At 38.9% G+C, this 24161-nt stretch overlaps 1 long non-coding RNA gene across 3 annotated transcripts in view; it reads right to left on the minus strand.

The window, feature by feature from the left end:
- Positions 1-21550: 21550 nt before the first annotated feature.
- LOC140594915 (uncharacterized) overlaps positions 21551-24161 on the minus strand; it is a 162912-nt gene continuing 160301 nt past the window's right edge. For all 3 annotated transcript variants that reach the window (XR_011996188.1, XR_011996189.1, XR_011996190.1), the window contains exons 2-3: positions 22813-22908; positions 21551-21831 (exon numbers count right to left, since the gene is read on the minus strand). This is a non-coding gene — a long non-coding RNA (uncharacterized lncRNA). The remainder of the gene's footprint in view (positions 21832-22812; positions 22909-24161) is intronic.

The following is a 24161-nucleotide window of genomic DNA, read 5'->3' on the forward strand; positions in this document are numbered from 1 at the left end:
GTGCCCACAGTATGTACCATTTGGAGGAAGGAAATCTAAATTGGCATCCACAGTGCAGTTGCTATCTGCCCAGATCTGCCTGGGATCCAGGCCTCACTCTCCCTTCCAATGAGCAAAGTGTGGAGACTGTGGGGTGGAATCTGGGCTGTGCGCTGCTGTCTTCAAGCTTGGTGACAAGTATTACAACTTGTTTCCTGGTGACGGGAGGGCAAAGATGGCCTCAAATGTGTTGGAGACAGGCTATTCCCTGCAAGAGGGAAACAGGCTAAGACAGGAGCAGATGTGCAAAGACAGAAGTTCAGAGATTTTTAAAATCAAATTTTATTTGAAGATAGTGGAATATAAAAGTTTATTCTAAATTGGGACAGTCAACCAAAAAAAGAGAATGTCCCTTTTCTGCCTCCTATTATGGGCAGCTGCCATGCAAAGGCCACGGGAACCTAAGGAAATTTGGCCTGGTCATCAGAGACCACAGGGGTTGACTTTCAGAGCCTCTTGGTTTTATTGCTTAGCAGCAAAAGGTAACTGTCAAATAATAGGGCAGTGCTTTTTTCCACATCTTTCTACCCTCTGCTTATCTTTTTTCATGAATTTTCAAGGCAGGTGAGGCAGATGGTGTTGATCCCAGGTTGGCCAAAGAATAGTCTAAGCTCTGAGAGCTTAACTGACCTTCCCCAGGTCACACGAGCTCTCCTGCCTGCCAGTTTACTGTGGTTTCCATTAGCTATTCAGGCCATGGCATGAAATCCGCAATGAGGTCAGTCAGATAGCTCGGTGAGCTTGAGCTCGGAGCAAAATTGGTTACGACTGCAGCTGACATCCAGAGCCTGACATGGCACAGCAGTGACGGCCAGCAAAAGGTCACACGGAGGAAGGGCAGACGCGGTGCCTCTTTTGTGTTCAGGAAACCTTCCGATAAATTCCTTTTTCAGTAACAACTTCCCTTATGTAAAGAAAGCAAACCCCAGTTTCTGCACATTTGAATTGTTTTGTATTATTTTAGCTGGTCTTAAGAGTGTTCGTGAGTCAGAAGCAATTTCAGGAAATACTGCCCATATCACCAGCTGGAATCCAGGTTCCTGTTCTCCAGAGCCCTCAGACACGAGTACATGTGTTTGTGCATGCACACACACACACACACATGTGCTCTCACACATGCCTACACGCACTAACAACCTGGCACATTCACACACACTCATTCACATACACAAAACTCAAATACACACATACCTTCCCACACACACAAATTCGCACGACTCATACAGTCACAGTCAGACACCCCCAAACACACATATACATGCGCACGCATGATCACGTTCACCCACTCACACAAATGTACACTCTCACGTACACACACCACACACATGCAAACGTGCACACTTGGCTCTTGCCAAGTCTCCTTGATGCTAACACAAGCATGGCGTCCTCCATTCCAAAAGCACTTGTTGCATGAGAATTAAGACAAGATAATGTCACGGATTATTTAGGTACTTCCAAAAATCCACACACTCTGCTTTGTGGACGCCAAAATGTTTGGCTGAGGCAAACTTTTCCCTGCGATTCCCTCTCTATGGGGATAGACAGTTAGTCATTCCTACTCATCTCTTACCACCAAGGCAGAGCAGTGGGAATGTGAGGGCAATTAACCATCTCCATGACAGAAGATAGACGTTGGAAAGCCAACCCAACAGACCTGGGTGCTGAAGGGACTTTGCAAAGTGACAACTCAGAAGGGATCATCCCTCCAGAAAGAGGAATTGTCGTGCTCCCTACCCCCACCCCACTTATCTGCCCTCTTTCTCATACCTTTACAACAAAGGTCCGGAAGCTCTTCACACCTTCCGACTGGTCCAGAATGGTACACTGCAGGTCACAACACATTTCCTCAGGGACTTTTAATCCCTGTGGAATCCAGGAAGGCTGGGACACAATGGTGGCTCTCTGTCTGTGGGAACAAGGTTCTCTTCTGTAAAATGTGAGAAAATGCGCTGCTCTTTTGGCTTTTATCCAAAGCCAATATTTACTCTTATCTATTTGTGTTTGTCCACTGTTTGTTAATTAGTTGTGTCTACTTCCTTTTAGCATCTATCTGCTCAGTGTGTCTCCCTCAGTAGAAAAGGTAGACATTCTCTGAGCGATGGTGAGTATAAAATTCCCAGAAATTAAGCCTTCACTTAGTGCTTTTTGATGACGGTGGTAATGATGGAAGATTGTAACAATGGGCTTCTATGGTTTATATACATATAAAGGTGATTTTATTTCAGAACAAGGTGTCGTTGATTTGCTTTTGTGCACTTTGTCTCTCAGTGCTAACTCCAACATGAGTAACAAGGTGACACATCAGTGTGAACAGCACAAGAGCTTTTCTTATGACACTTTATACCAAATTTAGCACTAAGACGGCTCACTGGCTAAGTGGGAAGAAAAATTACACCCAGTTCTGTTAAAAAGATCTCTATCTTCCAAGCATGTGTGAGTACTAGAAGCAGATGCAAAGTTTTCTGATACCCAATGGGAGGAGGTAACCTCACCTCAGGGCAAGGCAATGGGACTGAATAACTGAAAGATGGTTCAATTTGATTTTCATTCAGCACTTTGTAGACTGCTTAGCACATATCATGTCATCAATAAACATGTGCAATTAATGAATTAATCCATCTTTCTCTCTGTTGTTGCATAAGGGTTTAGTCCTTAAATGTGTCTCTGTGACTTGCCTGTACATGGTAGCCATGTCTTCCCAGGGATAAGTTCCTTAAATAAGTACCACACCCTCACATCTGCTATGATCTCCTTATAATGCTGTTTTTGAGAACATGTGATGGAAATCCCCTCAGAAAAGAAAGGACTTCTTTTTTACCCCTAAACACCATTCTGCTGACCACAGCTTTCTATCACAGAGTTCCAGAGCTATTTTCATTCCCTCCACAATAGTAACTGAGCTCTTTACATGCACTCTAGAGTCTAGACTGTGAGCTACTTAAGACAGAGAGCACTTCTTATTTATCTCCTGGCTTTAGTGTTCACCACTTTGAGGACATTCGATGAACAATTGATTATGGACATATTTTTAAGGAAATCAGGTAGGATGGGAAAGGACTGAACTCATGTTTCATCAATCTAGTGACATCTATTATAAAACCTCAGGAACTCTGAGGAATAAATAGGCTGCCTTTCCTGGAAACAGGCAGGACAGAAAGATTGCCACTAGCAACGGATTCAGCAGTTATAGGGAAGATGGCTCTCCAATGTTCAATAGAGACAGTGTGAGAATAGTGGTTAGGAGTATGGACTTTAAGACCAAACACCTGAGTTTGTATGCTGGCTCATTAGTTTTATAACCTTAGAGAGGCTATGTAATCTCAGTGCACCTCAATTTTTTTATCTGTTAAGTGAGGTAATAATCATTGGGAAGAATATGTGAGTTCAAGTGAATTCTTACAGGTAAAGGGCTTAGACCATTACCTGACACACACTGAGTCTGCAAGATAATAACTAGTGTTCTTTTCACTAGGAGTGGGGCATCAACCACCATGGAGAGAATATTTTCTTAAACGTTTTGAACCAAATCCCATTTCTGGCTCTTTTCAGTTTTCTATCAGGTCTCTCTTCCTCCAGCCATGGTCTCCCCAGTACATGCTTCACAGCATTTCCAGGACTATCTTTCTAAATACAAATCTGACATATTTTCTTCAAGGACTCTTTATGGATCTCCTCCACAAGAATGTCTTTCAGCTCATAGCACATCACTCAACACCCTGCCTAGTTTGATCTCTGTCATGGCTCCACCTTTATCCTCCATCAATCCTCATCTCTCTCTCATAACAGGCTCCAGGGACACTTGGCTTTTGGTGCTTCCCATACTTGGTGCTATCTCATGCCTCACACCTACACTCCTCCTACTGTCCCTAGTGTCTTCTTCTCCACTCCTACTTTGCCTTCATCCTACTCGTGTGACTGGCAAGCTCCTATTACTCCTTCAGAGCCCAGTTGAGGTGTCACCTCATTGGTGAATCTGCCTTATACACTGTCAGGGGCTGAATTTTGTTCCCAAACTTCATATGCTGAAATACTAACTCTTAGTACCTCAAAATGTGACTCTGTTTAGACATAGGGCCTCTAAAAAGTTAAAATTTTAACTCAAGTTTTGATTAAGTCAAAATGGAGTCATTAAGATCAGACCTAATCCAATCTGGTGTTCTTATAAGAGAAGAAATTTGGACGTACAGAGAGACACCATGCATGTGTGCACACACAGAGGAAAGACCACGTGAAGATACAGAGTAGTGGCTGTCTGCAAGCCAAGGAGAAAGATCTCAGGAAAAACTAAACCTACCGACATCTTAATCTCAGACTTCTAGCCCTCAGAACTCAGAGAAAATGAGTTTTTGTTGTCTAAGCCACAGTCTATGATATTTTGTTATGGCCACGTGAGCAAACTAATAGGTTTAGTTTCAGTTTGGTTTTTTTAACATATGTGGCATTACACAGGCAGCTCTTGATAGGAGCTAAGAGACAGGGCTCAGAGACACTCTTTATTCTTCACTCCAAATCCCATGTGTCTACTGTAAAAATGTGTTAATAGATATTATAGTCAAGAACTTCTCAGTGTTTTTTACCAAAAGACCTGCCGGATGCACATGAGCATGCATTTATCATTGGTGCCTGGGGATATATTCTCCTCCAAAACTATATTATTTTTATATGTATATAAATGGTACCTTTTACTCTATTGAATGATTTGCTATAAAAATTCTTTAAATTTTAAATCCCTGGTCAAAATTCTCTAACTCAAGTCAAACTAGTTCTCTAAGGACATGTGTGTGCCATGGTATCAACTTAGTGCCTCCTGTTTGAGGACATGCTTTTGAGATTTTATGGACAAGTAGTCCCAGTGGGTAGGAAGAATGGAGGGGGTATATGCCAGGAACTGTTTTGGTTTTTTGATTTTTGGTGTTTGGGTTTTTTTGTTTTTGTTTTTGTTTCCTTGAGCCAGGAACTGTTTATGGACAACATAAAGTGGAAGGAGTCTAAAAACACCTGGAGACCAAGACTGATATACAGGACTATACTGAGAAGTTGGGAAACCTGTGATTGGCAAGTACTGTGCTTGGGAATGGTTGCCAGAAAATGAAACAGAATCTTTTACAAATGGTGTCATGATACCTATGGATCTGAGGTACATATAAGCAATCTGTGACCAGGCAAAACTACATGTTGACCACTTAGAGTGAATGGCATTGCTAATCTGTAAAATGAATAAATTAATACTTATAGGGTTCTCTTAGAGTTAAGTGAAATGCATGTAAAAGGGCTTAGCACATACTAACTATGAAATAAGTAGAAATGATTAATAAACATCATCATTATTACCCCATGAATATTCATCATTATTATCCCCACAAATACTCAGCAGGGAATTGCCCTACTTGAACTTACTGTGTTCACATATAAAGAAAAGAGAACTTACTATCTTTTAGTATCTTAGATCTTTTAAGATCTTTGGGAAAAAGAGCTTAGTATACTGAGCCCTGAATAACATGAACAGTAAATTTCCATCTTGAGCAGAAATGATTTGGGAAAGAGTGAAAGGGAAGAAAAATGGTGAAGACTGCCATCTGTGAAATGGCTTGAAAATTTCCAACACTTAGTTTCACAAATGAAATAAAAAATCCAGGTAATAACCATGGTTTTATGGGCACTTGTATTTGTCAGGCACTTTGTAAACATTTTCTTGTTCAATCACAAAACCCTATGAGGTAGGCATTACTATCCAAGAACTGTTCAGACCACATCAGAATCACTTCCTTTATCAACCCTCAGTAATTCACTCAGACTCCACCTTAGCAGCTGGACCTGGGACCCAAGCCCAACAATGGGACCCAAATCCAATAACAACCCAATGATTTCACCCCAATTTGGAGCAAAGAACCTCAGGTGGCCCACTTCCTCATCCTACTTTCTGTCACAATCCATAGAGTAATTTAGCAGAGGATGACTTAAATGACTAGGCTTTGGGTGAGACTCAGCCTGGGGTCCAGTGGCACTCTGCAATTTTGAAATAGATAGGCTACTTCATCTCTGGAAGCCTCAGTTTCCTCACAGCTAAATAAGGATGATAATAAGAGTAACTTCCACAGTTTACTTTTCTGTAGTGACATCAGACTATATAGTTGGCATATAATATGCACTAAGAATCTTTAAGGGTAATTGTTATTATAATCTATGTGTATCCAGAATCACTTCTTCAGCATCGAGCTCTGCAGTGAGCTCTCAGATCCAACGAGACAGCATTGCCAAACATCTTTGTGACTGCATGACCGTCACCACAAAGTGAGTCAGAGCTCATTTCCAGGTGGCTCCAGCTAACACCTATTTTAATTGCCTTTAGAGTAGATACCTCCCAGGTTAAAAGAGTTGCCTGAGATCCTACACAGAGTCCAGGGCCAGATATTGTTATGAAAGCCAGGTGGTGGATTACACAATTATTTTAAAATCTTGCTCACACTCCCTTTGCCTGTGGCAATGTTGAAGCTAGAAATATCACACAAGAGAACAGAAGATATTAACAAGAAGGTGTGAACCTCATGGTGACATTTCCTGTTTGTTTCTAAATTAGGGATTAAAAGCCATGCATCCATTACAGGCTTTCAGAAATTGAGAAATCCCCCTGGATATCCCTGGCACCATTACACAGCTCAATTCGCCCTGTTCCATCATTTACCATGTTATTTCTGGGCGCCTTTCTGTGTTTGTTTCCCCAGGTGCCATCTATCCAGTCAGCACACATGAGGGATCTTCAGAGGAAAGCAGGGCAAACAAAGGAAGAGAGGATGGATCCAGGGAACAAATTGACCTGTGCAAAAAGAAAGCCAAACAGAGACATATGGAGTTCATCATGGAAGAAGCAAAACTCCCCAAGCCATGTAAGTGTGTGTGAGTGCTGAGGGCACATCTGAAGCAACTGCGTTTCTGTGTGCCTTGCAAATTATTTTGTGGTTTCCGCAGACTTCCTTTTGGGTAATGGTGTTTAAGCACCACCTAAGCCCATCCCAGTTTAGCTCTTGGAAAGTGACATGGAGAGACATTTCTGCACACTGGAAGACCATCACTTTATATCAGTTTCACCCAAGGAATCAATACGGGGACAATTCTCATTGACCTGTTGCAATGAATCCCTGCACACTTGGATTGTCTCTACCGCATGGATCAGCCAGAAATTTCAGGGGGGAAAAAACCAAGCTAATAATTGGCAGTATGTAGACAAAACAGTTGATGGAGTTACTGTTTCTCTTTTTAACATCGTGTAAATCAGGTATAGTCTAAAGGCTTTTATTAAGTTGGTTCAAGTCCATTAATACTGTGCCATTGTGCCCTCAAAGAACAGACTGCAACGAAGGAGCCCCAAGTCAAGCACACGTTCACCTCACGAAGAGGGAGCAGTCGCCCTGTAATTACAAGCGTGTGTTGAGGGTGACTCTGGGAGTGACTGCTGGGCACCTTCCGTCTCCTTCCGTATATACGAATCCATCAAAAGTAATAAGAGAGGGAACACTGGCCAGCGAATGCACCAACACTCAACATTTTTCCTTTGAAGCCAGAACTCCTCTGACCTCAGGAGTCATTGATTTGCTGTCAAGCCACATAGGTGTCACACAAGGGTCAGCAGAGACGACTCCAGGGGAATGTTTTCTTACTTGGTAAATTTATCAAGACCGGGAAACTGAAACAATCCGAGAGCTCCACGTGGCCTTATGCATTCCCCTTTCACCTGCTTCCCCTTTGAAAGTAAATCTATAGCAGACATTAAATAGGTCCGTGGGTAGGGGGAGGGTTAGCCTGGGTTTCATCTCTTGGAACAGGTTTTAAGGACTTCTTAGCTAATAAAAAGGCTAAATTAGGAACCATTTTCCAGTGTAATTATAAAAGGTTCTATCAGGGTTTTGAAGCTAGGTTAGAGGCTCAGGCTGGGATACAGGTAAATATAACACAGCAAAATCTGGCCAGGAAACACACACACACACACACACACACACACACACACACACACAGAACAAGTTGAAAGTGATCACATCATGGATTATCAAAGGAATCGCAGGTGAGGCAAGAACACCAAGATGCAAGCTAGCAGGAACTGCGTCACAGGAAAATGTGTGAGGAGTTGAGTAGGAAACCTCTGTGAATCCAGAACTGAAGTGCCTGAAGAAAATCCGTGGAAGGTTTGGCACTCTGACTAAGTGTTTCCAAACCTCAGATCGTAAATTGTTGTACATAGAAAACTTAAGACATGAAAAATAAGTCAGGAATGACCCAGACTAAGAACTACACACTCACTCTGCTCCCAGACCATATATAAAATTAAGCCCTATGGATTCCATTTAGTAAATCTAGAATCAAGTGCCCAGCACATGCACAAACCTATGTTACTATGGGGAACAATGGAAGAGGAGGTCTCTGACTCTCAGCCGTTTAAAATCATATCTCCACAGACTACCTAAGTGGCCATCTCAGAATAACAGATGCTGATGGAAAAGTGTTGAACAGGATTAACCTTCTAGTCTCAGAGCATCATTAAATTATTTCTGTAGCCTTAAGGTTTTAACCTTCAATATGAGAAAGTTACTCTTTAAAGGTAATAGTTCTTCCCCCCCATCCTACTTGAGGATGTAACATCAAATTTCTAGTGTATGGGAGAGACCTGCCAACCCAGCTCTGAACTGGCATGGACTGCTCATCTGTTTAACGAAGGGGAAGCCCTGATTCCCAAGGAATGTCAATCTCTCAGCTTGAAGCGGGGGGGATGTTGCAAATTGGAGGAGTCATGTAACATCCTCCAGTAAAGCAACTCTTCCCAAATCATGCTCCATGGATATTTTGAAAAATCAGCATTCCATCATCAAATTTGGGAAACATGGGGTTAAATCAAGTTAAAAGTCTCTCAAGCATATGTTCTGAGTCCTTAATGGATATTGTTAATCTCCAAGCAGAGAAAGTAACATTTTTCAATCTTATTTAACCATGGAACTTTCTCCTCATAAAAATGATTTCCAAGGACAAGTGCTCCATGGAACACATTTGGGGGAATAGTGTGTTAGGGGCGCATATCCCAGCATATGCTCTCCTACAGACTTTTTGCATACATACTAAGGGTGGGCTTCAAAATGATTCCAGATGAGCCAGGCCCCTGGCAACCCTGTGCTACCATGAGTTTTCCTTATTATGAAAATGTCCGTGACTAATATTCATTATGTTTCCTCCAAATACTGTTTCTTGCAGTCACAAGATTTACTTTCTACCCAGACCTCTTGTTTGGGTGTGATGAGGAAACAGAGTTTGGTCTCCTGGGATCTGTCCCCAGTTCCATGTCGGCATGTTACTTTATGTCACGTTTAGCTGAGCTGGGAACAGTTTTTTCTTTTTCCTCTGAGGGGATGATATGGTCTGGGATGCAGATTCAGACCTTTGAAGGGCCACTATGCACAGAGAAAAACATGGCCCCAAGCCCCAGACTTCTGAACCCCCAGTTTTAAAGAGGAGGATGAGTTCCAAGGGAAAGACCACTGGTGACTCAGCCCCTCCTATCGCCACTCCTGGAGCAACTCCAAGGGCATATTCCAGACAGTGGTTCAGCATCTTCTGCGTAGGAGACAGCACATGAGGCTTAGTCAGCCTCCATCCCAAGTCTTCCTGCTGAAATGACAATGGCAATGGGAGGCAGGCACGCTTCTGGCAGAGAGCTGTGGCTCCTTCCCAGTTGGCAGCTGTGGTACTTCCATCTTCAGCAAGGTCTTTGCCAATATGAGAAATGCAGAATCAGGTCCCAAAGAGTCAGATGGGTTGACTCCTGGTTTCTATCATGCTCTTGGAAATGTGAAGGCTGGAAACCACAACCCATCTGTTTTTAAGTTTTCTTGTTTAAAACAATACCTTTTCCAAACATTAAGTGAGAAGAAAAGACAGCAACATGAATATTCTATAAGCCAGATATCTGCGAGTGGCTTGAACTCCTGTCCACCTGGAGGCCAGAAAGGGTGATCCACAGGTAAGAGAGGCCATTCCCACCGGAGCTGGGGCAGCTGCATAAACACCCTGAGTTTCTCCACAGAAACTGGTGAAAGGAAATGCATGAAGTCATGCTGGCAAGCCATGTGTCACCCTCAAGTAATTAGGACCCTTGCCCAGCCACCTCCCAGACCCAGCCTAGCACACCCACAGGTGTGTTGTCCTTCTCCAGCTGGCATAACAAGACCATGCCAGCATTGAGGCCAAAACAGCCCAGGGCCATCCAAGAGTAATATGGCCAGGCCATAGAAGCCAAGCCAGGAAGAGGAGGGAAGGCTCTCCTCTGCAAAATGAAAATAAATTGCAAAATGGCATTGTGTGTGTGGTTGCCCTGGAGAAGAAGGATCTGAAGAGAAGTAAAATTAGAAAGCTGTCAGAGCTCTTCAGTGAGGTTTCTTTCCACAAAGCCAGGTGGTCCCAAAGCACGGGACTAGTGTTAATTGCCACTGGGCTGGGATAAACAGGAGAATGAACCAGCTGCAAAGCTTGCCCAGGACCCAGACTCTTCTGTGAACTTCCAGGATGCCAGGGAGATGCTTAATGCTTTTTCCTTTTATATTATTATCTTCTTGATGAGGTAGGTCGAAGGTATTAACTCCACTTTATAGATGAAGAAACTCAAGACTGAGAAAACTATGGAACTTCGTGTTTGCTCCATCCATCACTGGGAGAGCCAGGATTCAAGTCCCTGCTTTTCTGACCACATCATTTGTGTTTTGTTCCTCTCTCAATGGCCTAAACCACAAATGCCTTCAGCTGAGCAACTTGACCTTTCCTGTTTGCAGGGGTCAGTTGGAGGAGGACAGGAATATTTTTCCCAAAAGCTGCTTAGAAGGTAGCATCTTTTGACTCATTCTGTACTTACCCCAACTGTTCATCAGTTTAGGCTCAGGGAGGACAAGGAGTATTTAATGGTACAGGAGGCCTGAGGGGGGAGAGGGGAGGTGTTCAATAGGATAGGTGGGAGCAAATGGAATTATTTCATCCCCGCGTGTTTCTGTCCCACCCTCCCCTTCATACCCTGCCCCAGTGACTCTCCAAGTCATATTCCTCCAAACTCCTGAGAAAGGGATTGTGGGTACACCGTGATAAGGCCAGCCAGAACCTAAACTATATCTACATAGTCAAACCCCTCTATTCAGATCATTTTGGATGGCCAAATGGCCTGATGCTAATCATTACATGCTTGGAATGTTTTTGGTGACTTTTTTGCAAGAGAAAAGCTATAATTGTTTCTACATCCCATCTTATGCCCTTGGTGGCTCCTAACTGAGATATTGCAGAGCTTGCCAACGTTGCAAATATATCCACAGTCAATCGGCATTTGGTGATATTGAGAGCTGTTGAGGGACAGCACATGATTACCTTCTATCCCCTTGGAACACGGCTCCAGTTTGTGTTCTATGTGGTTGATGTGCCTCATTTCATGAATTGAAATCCATGGCTCCCTGCTGTAACTCCTTTGTAACTAGCTCTTTATCTCCCAAACCCCTCTCCTTTGCCCTTATCCTTTTGAATCCTTTTCTTCTGTCTTGTCGTTTCCATCCTGCCCTACTTCTGTCACGTTTACTTTCATTTAGGTACAAATGCTGTTCCTTTATTACTATTGACAGTTAATCACAGTTAGTTTCACACTACATGGAAAACAGACCAATCATGGTGCACTAATAGAAAGTGGTAGGGTCCTTAGCTTTCAATAGCAAACAACTCAATTCAGTAAAAGTTTATTGGGTGCTCACCAGTTGCCAAGTGCCGGTGGAGGAAACAAGATAAATAAGATACAAATCCTAGCTACAAAGCATTTGAGCATCTATTGGGAGAGAGGCATCCAGTATCCCATTAGTGCTTCCCCATCCCAAGAAGGCTTAATCTTTGCATGACATATAGACAGTAGGCATGCAATACATGCTTGGATGAAATATTCTGCCTCCAATTATACTAATTTTAGACCCTAAAAATTTCCTTTAAGATGAGATGATTAAAGGACATGATTGATTGAACATAGAGAATGAGACAAAGTCCCTTAAATGAAAATAATTATAAACTTTGGACAAAAATGTTAGAACTGACATCTTCAGTATTCCACTTGCTCTAATCCCTCAGACTCAGTCTGTCTGGCTGAGGCTGGAGAGGGAGACATCTTTCCTGGAGAGAAGCAAGATTGCCTCTGGAGCTAAACCCTAGCCAGGCCATCAGACGTCCTTTCACCACCCGATACCTGGATGGGATGGACTCGTGTGTGGGGGATTAGAGAGAGGCAAAGCTCATTCAGTTACTTAAGCCACATACTCCATCCCGTAAGACATACCACATGCCAGGTAAAGGGTAAAGGACACACTGCAGCCCACAAATGATTCATAACCTGGGGTTGAATCTTATTCTGCTCTGCCTCTAACCACTTGACTATTGACCTTGCTGTTTGTTCACCTGTTGCCATCCTTGACTCCCCACGCATTTGACGCATAGAGCCAATACCACTCCAGCCCCATAATGACTTTGCATCATTCAAGGTGATATTTGGTATTTGATATTTCACATTCTCTTTGATTAATCTTCACAATTCAACTCTGTTTCCTAAAACCCACTTACTTTGGTGCTCTCTCTGCAAATAATAGCCTTTCTTTCCCCCTGAGTGACCCAAATAAAACCACCCAAAGACATTAACATGTCTTTGGGCAAGGCATGTTTACAGACAGCCTCCCACACTTTAGTCAGAGGGAGTTATGGTACAATGTAAACTGCCCATGCTCTTATATTGGAATTGATAAGTGAATTATCTGAGAGGAAACAGCTCTTTCCTTTGTCTATCTGCTCATTCTTTCCTTGCATCCAGGCTATCTGGGATCTCATTCAGACAACCATACATCTCTCCTTGCATTTTGGTTAAGTCCTGGACAACCTGAGACCATTGGAGGTCAGTTGTGTAAAAGAAAGATGATCAGGAATGCAGAGAAAGATACCCAAAGGTGAGAAAGGAGAGAAAATAAATAGACTGGGAGGAGATAAGCCATAGAAATGCAAAGTAGTCAAGCCTTGGGTGTAGTCAAGGACAGCCAGCTGGGAGAATAAGAAGAAAGAATAATATGGAGCAATTAAGGGAATTAAGAGATAGCTATTGGGGATGTGATATCCCCTACTTCTACTGCCTCTCTTAGGTATCTATTTCAGGAACAGGCACACTTAGAAAAGTGGTTATTTTAAAAAGAAATTTAAAAGGGAAACCAGGGACCCAGGGGACTGGAGAGAAGAGCTATTCAGAGATCTTTCTTTCAGGTCACCTGGCACAGGAGAAAGAGAAAGGATTCCTTGAGTCACAATAAAGAACCTGGCGTTTGGTGCAACTTTGTTCATGTTTAGTCCTCAGATATTTAAAAGTCCCAAATGGAAAAAAAAAAAACAGTATAGCCATGGTATCCAAAGGCCTTGTTGGACCCTAGAAAAAATTCTATTTCTATGATAGATACATACATCTATTTATGTGAAGCTCAAAGTATAGAAATGAGGACCAGCCTGAGCAACCTGAAACTTGGGTTTTCATTCTAGGCCTGAATGGTCCCCCTTGTGCCTCCTGAGGTACCTCTCAGGGGCTAGCTCTGATGCTAGATGCAGGAGATTCAAGGATGAACAAAATACTCTATTTCTACCTTTGAGAGCCTTATCTCTTTTTAGGCTTCCATTCTATCCTCAAGATAAGAGAAGTGGAGAGAAGATATCCAACTCTTTACAAATTCCATTTTTCTAGCCAAGGAAGAACAGCCTAGGTAAAAAATATGGAAGTAGTTTTGCTCTAGTTTCTATTTTCACTCATTAAAAAAAGACATTCAACTCATGGTCCATGGCTTCAGTTACTTGACATATAGTCATTCTTACCAAATGATGGCTTTTATCTTAAAAAAATAATACATACTAGCCATTGGAAGTTATCACATACATGAATATGTGACTTCCAAGCATTCCATAAATCTGAAAGAAACTCTTATTTTTATTGTATTGTCCTAACTAACATTAATCAGGATGTTTCCTGACCTCCCAAATTTTTGTGGCTGCTTGTTACTATTTATACTCAGTCTTACTCAGTCTAAGTTAGAATACTTCCACTGTTCTTCAAACTATTGTGAACCTTTATTTCAGACAGAGCTTGACGGTTAAGTTCATATCTCAAGTGTACTGATTTGGAGACCTAGAAAGGACTCACAAAGATTTAAACAGAAGGAGTAAACAAGAGACATATATCAAGGGCAAGACATATTTGGAGTGTGGGCAGACAATCCATCTTAACAGTAACCAAAGTAAACCAAAATCATTCACATTGAGGAATTGAACTGGTGAGACTCACATCAATTTTCAAACCCATATCAAGTCTGCAAAGGAGAGAAATAGAGATTTCTAATCTTAGTCTTCATGGCTATAGAACATGTAAAATGTAGAGGACTGAGAATAAAGGGGAAAACAAAAATCACTGATCCAGAAAGGGAGGTGGTTGGAACAGAAGTTAAGAACATTGGCTTTGTCTTCCAAGATGCTTGGGTTTGAATACTGCTCTGTCGCGTATTTGACATGTTAATGTTTATGTAGGCAACTTAAAAACTTTCGGAGCCCTATTTTCCTTAATATTTCATGGGATTGTTGTGACTATTAAATGAGACTATGTATATAAAATGCTTGCCCAGTGCCTCACAAGTAGATAGAACCTCAACACATGGTGGTGATTATCTACAAGACCTTTGCTTGATAAAGCATTTTATAATATATTATATGCATTTATATACATGTATATATATGAAATGCATTTAACTGTATTTAAAGTTTTAAAAACCTTTGACAAAAAGGTACCAACACTGAACCAATAAAGTCTAGGATCTGTTCTAATTTATAATCTGTTTCTAATTTATAGCAATGGCTTTTCTAAACAGTGAATACAATTTTTAATATACATGTTTAAAGCTGTAACTTTCTCTTTAAGCACTTCTTTAGCTGTATCACATAAATTTTTATATGTTGTCTTTTCACTTTCATTCAGTTCAAAATATTTTTTAATTTCCCTTGTGATTTCTTCTTTGATCTAGGTTACTTAAAAATGTGTTATTTAATTTTCAGATATCTGGGGATTTCTCAAATTTATGTTGTTGCTTTCTAATTTAATTTTATTGTGGTTGGAGAACATACTTTGAGTAACTTCAATCCTTTTATAGTTATGGATATTTATTTTAAGGCCTATCATATGGTCTAGTCTAGAAAATGTTTCACATGCACTTGAAAGAATATATTTGCTATTGCTGGATAAAGTATTCTATAAATGTCAGTTAGGTCATGTTGGTTAACAGTGTTTTTCAAATCTTCTATATCTTTACTAATTTTACATAAATTTGCTCTATCAGAATCAAGGGACTTGAAATTTTGAACTATAATTACTAAATAGTCTATATTTCCTTTCAATTTTTCTCAGTTTTTTGCTTTTTGTATTTTAGGGTCCCATTGTTAGGTGCATACACATTTAAAAGTCATTATGTCTTCCCGGTGTATTAATCCTTTTATCATTATGAAATTTCCCTGTTTATCTCTACTAATAAGTATTTTCTAAAAGTCTATTTTGTTTGATACTAAATAAGCATAGCCACTTCAGCTCTCTTTGGTTTCCTGTTTGTATAATATGTCTTTCTTATTCTTTTAATCTGGTTGTATATTTAAACTTGAAGTGTGTTTCTTGTAGTTAACACATAGTGGAATTTTTCTTTGTATCGAATCTGATAATTTTAATGTTTTCATTGAAGTATATAGTCTATTTAATGAACTACTTAATGTCATTAATGATATGATTGTATTATATCTGTCATTTTGCTATTTATTGTCAATATAGCCCATGTTTTTTTGTTACTCTGTTCTTCCTTTACTGTGGTATTTTGGATTAATTCTTCTTAGTATATCATTTAATTCCTCTGTTGATATTGGGAATTTATAGTTATTTTCTTAGCATTTGCTCTAGAGATTAAAATATAAATCTTAATTTATCAATTTAACTCATGTTAATGTAATACTAAATTTCAGCAAGATATAGAACCTCTGTTCCTATATAGCTCTATTTTCTCTCCTCTTTTTTGTGCTATTACTGTTACATATATTATATCTATATTAATGTTATAAACTCAACAATATAGTGTTACAATTATTACTTTATACAATCTGATGATTTTTTTAATGGAGAGAAGAAAAAAGAAAATATATATTGATACATTCTTTTATACTTATGCACACATTACCTTTTCCAGTGCTCTTTATTTCTTCTCCCCCCCCCCCCCCCCCCCCAGTGCTCTTCATTTCTTCCCGTGGACTTGCCTCATAGTGTTTTCTTTCATTTCCTATTTCTTATAAGGCTGGTTTGCTAAGAATAAGTTCTCTCAGTCTTTGTTTATCTGGGAAATGTTCTTTTTCTTGTAGGTTGCTATTAGTCAGAAAAAATATATATTAATGAACAAGTGTCTGTAAAAATTTTAAATCTTATCAAATGCTTTAAATACATACACACAGGGCAGCCCCGGTGGTGCAGCAGTTTAGCGCCGCCAGCCCAGGGTGTGATCCTGGAGACCCGGGATGGAGTCCCACATCGAGCTCCTTGCATGGAGCCCGCTTCTCCCTCTGCCTCTGCCTGTGTCTCTGTCTCCATCTGGGTCTCTCATGAATAAATAAATAAAATATTAAAAAAAATAAATACATACATACACACACACATCTCTTTACAGAATCTCTTTACACTCACAATTCTTTACAGAATCTTTGAACATTATCTTTTTTTTTTTACCTCAACGTAATGTGTAAAGATGTTTCTAGATAAAGCTTTACATGTGAAAAAAGAAAATCCATTGTCTTATACATATACACACACATAAAGACAAACACACTTATTATTTAAGAAGAACAAAAATACATGGTAAGAGTGTGAATTGGATTGGTCTGAATTTCTTATAAAGCTTATATAAAAGAACACTACATGAATCTTTGTGTTACCTTAACTTTTAAAGAATAGTTTACTGGAGATAGAATTAGTGATTGACTGCTTTGTTTCATCACTCTGCCTTCTGGTCTCCATTGTTTCAGGTAAGAATTTAGCCATTAATTGGATTATTGCTCCCTCATTTGGGATGGGTTGTTTATTTCTTGCTGCATTCAAGATTTTCTATTTGTCCTTAGTGTTCAGTAATTTTACAATTTGTGTAGATGGAGATTTTTGTGTTATCTTACTTAGGGTTGTTTGAGCTTTATTGATCTATGGATTTATGTTTTATATTAATTTTGTGAAATCTTCATTCATTATTTCTTCAAGTATTTTTCCTGCCTCTCTTCTAGATTCTCACTACATATTAGTACCTTTTATCTTGTCTCATAGGTTTCTGAGGTTCTGTTTTTGTTTCTTCAATCTCTTTTCTTCTTTATTCTTTAGATTGGCTAGTTCCTTTGATCTATCTTCAAGTTCACTGATTCTTTCTTCTGCCGTCTTAAATCTACCCATTTAGTTAAGTTTTTATTTCAGCTACTGTGCTTTTAAATTCTAGAATTTTCATTGGTTCCTTTTCTACTTTTCTGTTTCAATACTGAGAATTCTTATTTGAGGATAATTATCATCATACTTAAACTTTTTAAGTATGTCATAAGCTCCACTTTGGAGTCTTTGTGAGTAAACATAACATTTGGGTTTCCTCAGAGTCAACTTCTATGGATCTTTTTCTCTTGGGTATAAGTCACATTTTCCTATTTCTTTGAATATCCCACAATATTTTTTGAAAACTGATATTTTATATCATATATTGTAACACCTCTGGGTTTTTCCCCCATAAGGTAACTATTGGTTATAGAAATTTACCTAGACTTAATTTGCAGAATCTGTCTCCATGAAATGTGCAGCCCCTGATATCTCTGCTGTTTTTTATTTTTAAATTATTTTATTTTTCTGCCTGGCTTCCTATAAGTGCCCTGAGTCTGCATGGCTTACTAGCAAGTCAATGATTCATAAGAGGTTGTGTTCAAGAACTTTGAGCCTATAAGGCTAACACCCTCTACTGATAGATCTGTGTGTGTGTTGAGGTAAGCATTTAAAGTTCAGGCAGCTTTCAAGTCTCCCTGAGCTTTTGCTTTACTCTGGACCTTCCTGGGTGTCCTGTAACCATGAGCATAGCTTCCCATTAAGCCAGAGAGGTAAGGAGAGCTTATCTAACCTGACCGTCTATGATTCTCTCATTTCCATCATCTCCTTGTTAAGGTTTTGGCTAGTCTTTCACTTGCCATAACTGGGGCTCAAACTCAGTTTAACAAAGCTATGAGAATTCCCCATTCACTTCCTATCACATATGCTACTTTTACTGTTAATGCTGCCAACAATGGGTTTTGACTCTCCAGCCCAAATCGAGTCAGCTTGTTTTAACAGTGAAGCTTCTGGCTTTCTGGTTTTCATAGGGTATCATGCCCTGGTAAGGCTACTTTACTGACCAAGTTTTTGGAGGGGGTATGCAGGAGGAACAGTTACAAGCAAGAAGGCTGAGGATTGTCTGCAGACTTCCACTTTTCTCATCCAAATTTCTAGCAGTTTTTCATGAATAAACACTCTCAATTTCTTGTTTTTTCTCTGGTTGATTTGCAGAGCACTGAAACAGTTGTTTTTGATCAGTTTTTTTGTTTTTTCCCATTTTATACTTTTTTTCAGAAAAAGATTTGTTGAACTCCCCATTTTGCTATAATGGAGTCCTGCATCTGAATAAAATATTTAAGTCAATTGTTTCAACATGTATCAACAGTGTTGTTGTTTTTTTTCCCCCTATTCACCCTGTTTACTTTTCCTCAACAGATTTTTAACATTTTTTTGCCAAAAAAATAATTTTATGCTTATTTTGCTTTTTCATGGCTTTACTCTAATGATGGGAATAGTCTCTTAAAGATGATTATGAAAGTATCATGACTTATGTTTCTGTTGTCTGTTTCTGACACTTTTCCTTATATCTTTATATTCACATAAAATATACAATGGTGCTGGGATGTCTGGAACTCAGAGGTATTAACCATTTGTTGTTTACTTCTTTCGTCTAAGAAAATCATGAACGTAAATGATTATTGTATGCCAAATTTCAGCTGCACACTTTGACATGTGATTTCTTCAGTATTATAAAATAGTCTATTAATTAAAGCCCTGTGTATACTGAAATAAATTTCACATAATTTGAAAACAACCTCCACCAAAAATAGAGACATGAAAATTTCTACAACATTATTAACCACTAGAGAAATATAAATACCATAGTGAGATACTACTGAATATCTGCTGGAGTACAAATCTGTGAAGCAACTGGAATTCTCACACATATCTAGTAGGAATTTAAAATGATATGACATGACCACTTTGGAAAATGGTTTGGCAGTATCTTATGGTTAAACATATTATTATCATGTCACCCACTCTTAGGTATATGCCCATAAGAAGTAAAAGCTATGTCCATACAAAAACTACTACAGCAATGTTCATAACATGTTTATTCATGATAATTTCAAACTGATAACAATTCAAAAATTTGTGACTTTTCGTTAAGTAGTATTCCATTGTGTGTATGTGTATATATATACATATATATATATATATATATATCACAATTTGTTTATTCTCTTATTGACAAACCATTGTACAATTATATGAAGGAGTCTGAAAAACACAATGCAGAGCAAAAAAAAAGCCAGATATAAAAGACTATATACTATGGGATTCTAATTATATGAAATTCTAGAATAATAATTTTTAAAAACCCTATAGTGACAGAATGGATAGCAAGTGTACCTGGGCATGAGGAGAGGAGGATTATTTGCAAAGGAGCATAAAGGAAATTTGAGGGATGAAGAAAATGGAAATGTTGTATATCTTGATTATGGTAGTGGTTATCAGGTCTATATATTTATCAATAATCATCTAACTATCCCCTTTAATATGGTTACATTTTAGTATATGTAAACTATATCTCAATAATTAGGTGCATAAAGTACTCAGTGTAGATGCTTGCACCTGGTAAGCACTTCACAAATGTACTGATGTTTGTGGTAAAATAACATTAGGATGTCAGAGACTCATTCTTCTTCTTGCTTGAAGAACTGGAATTACAAATATGAAGAACCAGGCTATAGGGGTACTGGTTCCACAAGGAAATGGCAGGCAGGTAGAAACTTAACAAGGATTACATTATGGTGTATTTTTGTTGTTGCTGCTGCTTTTGCATTTAAAAAAAAATTTTGTATTTAAATTTAATTTAGTTAACATACAGCGTATTATTAGTTTCAGGGGTAGAATTTAGTGATTCAATGGTTGCATATAATCCAGTGCCTTCCTTAATGTCCATCACCCAATTACCCAATCCCCCCCACCCACCTCCCCTGCAGCAAGCCTCAGTTTGCTCCCTATAGTTAAGTCTCTTACAGTTTGCCTCCCTCCCTGTTTTTATCTTATTTTATTTTTCTTCCCTTCTCGTATGTTCATCCGTTATTTTCTTAAATTCCACATGTGAGTGAAATCATAGGGTATTTGTCTTTCCCTGACTGACTTATTTCACTTAGCATAATACCCTCTAGTTCCAACCACATCATTGCAAATTGCAAGACTTCATTCTTTTTGATAGCTGAGTAATCTTCTTTAACCATTCATCTGTTGATGGATGGACATCTGGGCTTTTTCCATAGTTTGGCTATTGTGGACATTGCTGCTATAAACATTGGGGTGCAGGTGTCCTTTCAAATCACTATGTTTGTATCCCTTGAATAAATACATAATAGTACAATTACTGGGCCACAGAGTAGTTCTACTTTAAGCTTTTTGAGGAATCTTCATACTATTTTCCAGAGTAGCTGCACCAGTTTTCATTCCCACCAACAGGTTAAGAGGATTCCCCTTTCTCTGCATCCTCACCAATATCTATCGTTTCCTGAGTTGTTAATTTTAGCCATTCTGGCTGGTGTGAGTTGGTAGCTCATTGTGGTTTTGATTTGTATTTCCCTGATACCAAAAAATGTTGAATATTTTTTCATGTATTTTGTTTGTTTAATTTTGCCTTTGTGTTTTTGCTAAATTGGTGATGTTTCTTAGATCTTCAGAAAGAAGATATTATGGTCAGTGGAAAGTATGATAGCTTGGGCTCTAGTCTGTCTCTAGAATCCTGCCCAAATTCATGAACTCTGAGTTTCATTTTTGAAAAAAGTGGATTGAGTTTTATGATCCCTAAGATCTCTTCCAATTTAAAACTTCCAAGTTTCTATGAACACACATATTTGTTGCAAATAATATCTGCAAAAGTAATTCAACTTTCACATTTCTGAATCTCTCTCTTTTAGCGCATTGTATTTCTGGACTCTCTCTGCTATACTCCTTTTTTCTACAATTAAAATTTTAATTATGTCCCACTTCCTCAGAGTGTTGCTAGGCAATAAGAAAGAATTTATTGATCTATTACTACCTAAAAAACCACCTCAAAACTTAGTGGCTTAAAACAACAACATTTATTTTGCTCATGAATCTGCAGCTTTAGGGCTCAGCAGGGACAGCTCATCTCTGTCTCACTTGGCAGCAGCTGGGGCAGCTTAAAGGCTGGAATTCTCTGAAGGATCTTCATTCACATGCCTGGTGCCTAGACTAGGAAGTCTCAGACAGCTGAAGGCTGAAACAGCTAGAGCCCAAGCATCTTTATGTCCATGTTTTTCTCCACATGGCCTTTCCAGCATGGTAGCTTCAGAGTAGCTGAATTTCTTACATGTTGGCTCAGGATTCCAAATATGCATACAGAGAGAGAAAGAGAGAGAGAGAGAGAGAGAGAGAATGAGTTTTAGGCAAAGGCTGTGTTGCCTTCCCTACCCTTGTTTGAAAAGCCACACAGTGTCAGTTCTGCCTAATTGTGCTCATTTAAGTGAGTCACTAAGGCTGCCCTATATTCAAGGAAAGGAGAATTAAATCCCACTGTTTGATGGTAAGAGTATTAAAGAATTTAAGGACAAGTTTTAAAATTATGGCCAACTAGTTTGAATTAAGACGTTTATGAGTGATAAATAGCTGAGGGGATTTCCCTTTCATCTTCCATTGGCACATCAAGATCACTACTGTCCTCAGAGGGATGGTGCTTTAGGCATTATGATGGCCCACGGTGGAAGGGAGAACACTTGGAACCCCTAAGTCACAACAAAAAACTATTCCTAGTGCACCCTTCAGAAGTCAACTGGGAGGAATGGTTTGGTAATCTCAGTTCTGCTTGCAGCTGGAAAGGCAAGGCAAGCTGTCAACTATGTTTTACCTCAGTGGAGGGTCAAAGAAACACATATTTCATGCAAACTCTATCAACAAAAAAATATACTGAGTAGCAGATGAAGAGTTTTAAGTGTAGCACCTCATAGAGGGTAAAAACTGCTCATTCTGTGACTAAAACCAAATAAATAGAGGAGATGTCTGGGTAAATACAGCATATTTATGGCATAGGTCCAATAGTGACGGTAGATCTTAAAGAAAGAATAGGATTTTTAACTCCTCACCCCATGCCCAGTGAATTTGCAGAACTTCTCAGACTTCTGTGCCAGAGTAATGGAGGGGAGAAAGTCTTCATCCCCCAGCATCTGACACAGTTGCTGTTTTGTTTATCGCCAAGGAGAATATTTTTAATTTTAATTTCTAACTAGAAATATTCATGTGATATTTGTATTCTATGACATAATTTATCAGTTTATTTAAAAATAAAATAAATATGATTTTACCCAAAATTTCATAGGTGAAATTGATGCCTGAGAAGTTGATCCATGGTCTAGTCTGAGAGTATTTCTTAATCCACATTCAGGTACTGTAAGCTCCATCTGGAAATATAATTTTAAAGTTTGAGAGAATACGTTTTTATACATTCCAGCCTCACATTGACCATTTAAATTGTAAATCCTTAAGCTTTGTTTACATTCACCAAATAGAAATCAAATACTACATTAAATTATAAGGTTATTAGAATTGTAGACTTCAAAGATCTAAATAATTCCTTACATCGTCTCATGTAACCTTTTGTCAGTCAGATAAAAATCTGAGTCTGAACATATATAGCAGGTTGCTTAAATTATGCAGCTATCAAATCAAGATAAATAATAAATTATAAATAATAATAATTTAAATAATAAATTATTCTTGGCCATATGTAATTTCCTATGTAAATCCTTGTTTTTGTTTTTATTTGCTGCTTCTATTTTAAATACCACTGTTTAAGGTTACCTTTGTTTTTACCCATTTTAAATATTTTAAGAATATATTTTATATATTATATAAATATGTGTGGGGGGGTGTTCTAGTTCCAACAATGGTGGAGCAGATTATACTGACTTATCTCCTTGCCAAAAGCAATGATAAACTGTAAACAATTTATAAAAACCAGTTGTTTGCAGGCTGTAGAGAACAATTGAAGCAGAGAAATGGACCTGATATTACCTTGAAAGTAAGAGAAACTCATTAGGTGAGATTCACACTTAACTTTCATTTAAGAGCTTGATTTTCTGGAAAGATGGGAGGGTAGAGAGCAAGAAATGAAACTTTTGAAAGACTTAGGAGTAGGTGGGCAGGGAACTGAGTATACTTTTAATATGAGATGAAGAGATATAATCCCTGGACTATGGCAGATTAAATATGATCCCTCCTCATCAAGAGGCAGAGTCTCCCTTCCGTTTGGGTGAGCTCTGTGCTGTTTTGACCAATAGCATACAAAGGAGTGATGATAATCCAATTTCCAAGTTAAAACGCTTCTTCTCCTCTCTTTCACTTTTCTTCTTTTGGACACTTGCTTCGAGAACCCAATCACTCAACCATAGGGACAAATTCACATGAAAAGGAACCAAGGCCCCAGGCTGATAGCCTCAGCTGATAACTCCAATTTGCTAAGCCTGTAGCTGATGCATCTTCAAGTGAATAATATAGCCCCAGTCAAGCTGCCCCAACTGATGCCACATGGAGCAGAAATTAGGTATTCAAACTGAGTTTGGCTCAAATTGAAGATTTTTAAACAGAACTTAAAATCTGTTGTTCAAGCCACTAAGTTATAGGGTTATTTTTCTTATACTGCAATAGATAACAG

This window comes from Vulpes vulpes, chromosome 12 (genome assembly GCF_048418805.1).
Source record: "Vulpes vulpes isolate BD-2025 chromosome 12, VulVul3, whole genome shotgun sequence".
NCBI classification, from domain to species: Eukaryota; Metazoa; Chordata; class Mammalia; order Carnivora; family Canidae; genus Vulpes; species Vulpes vulpes.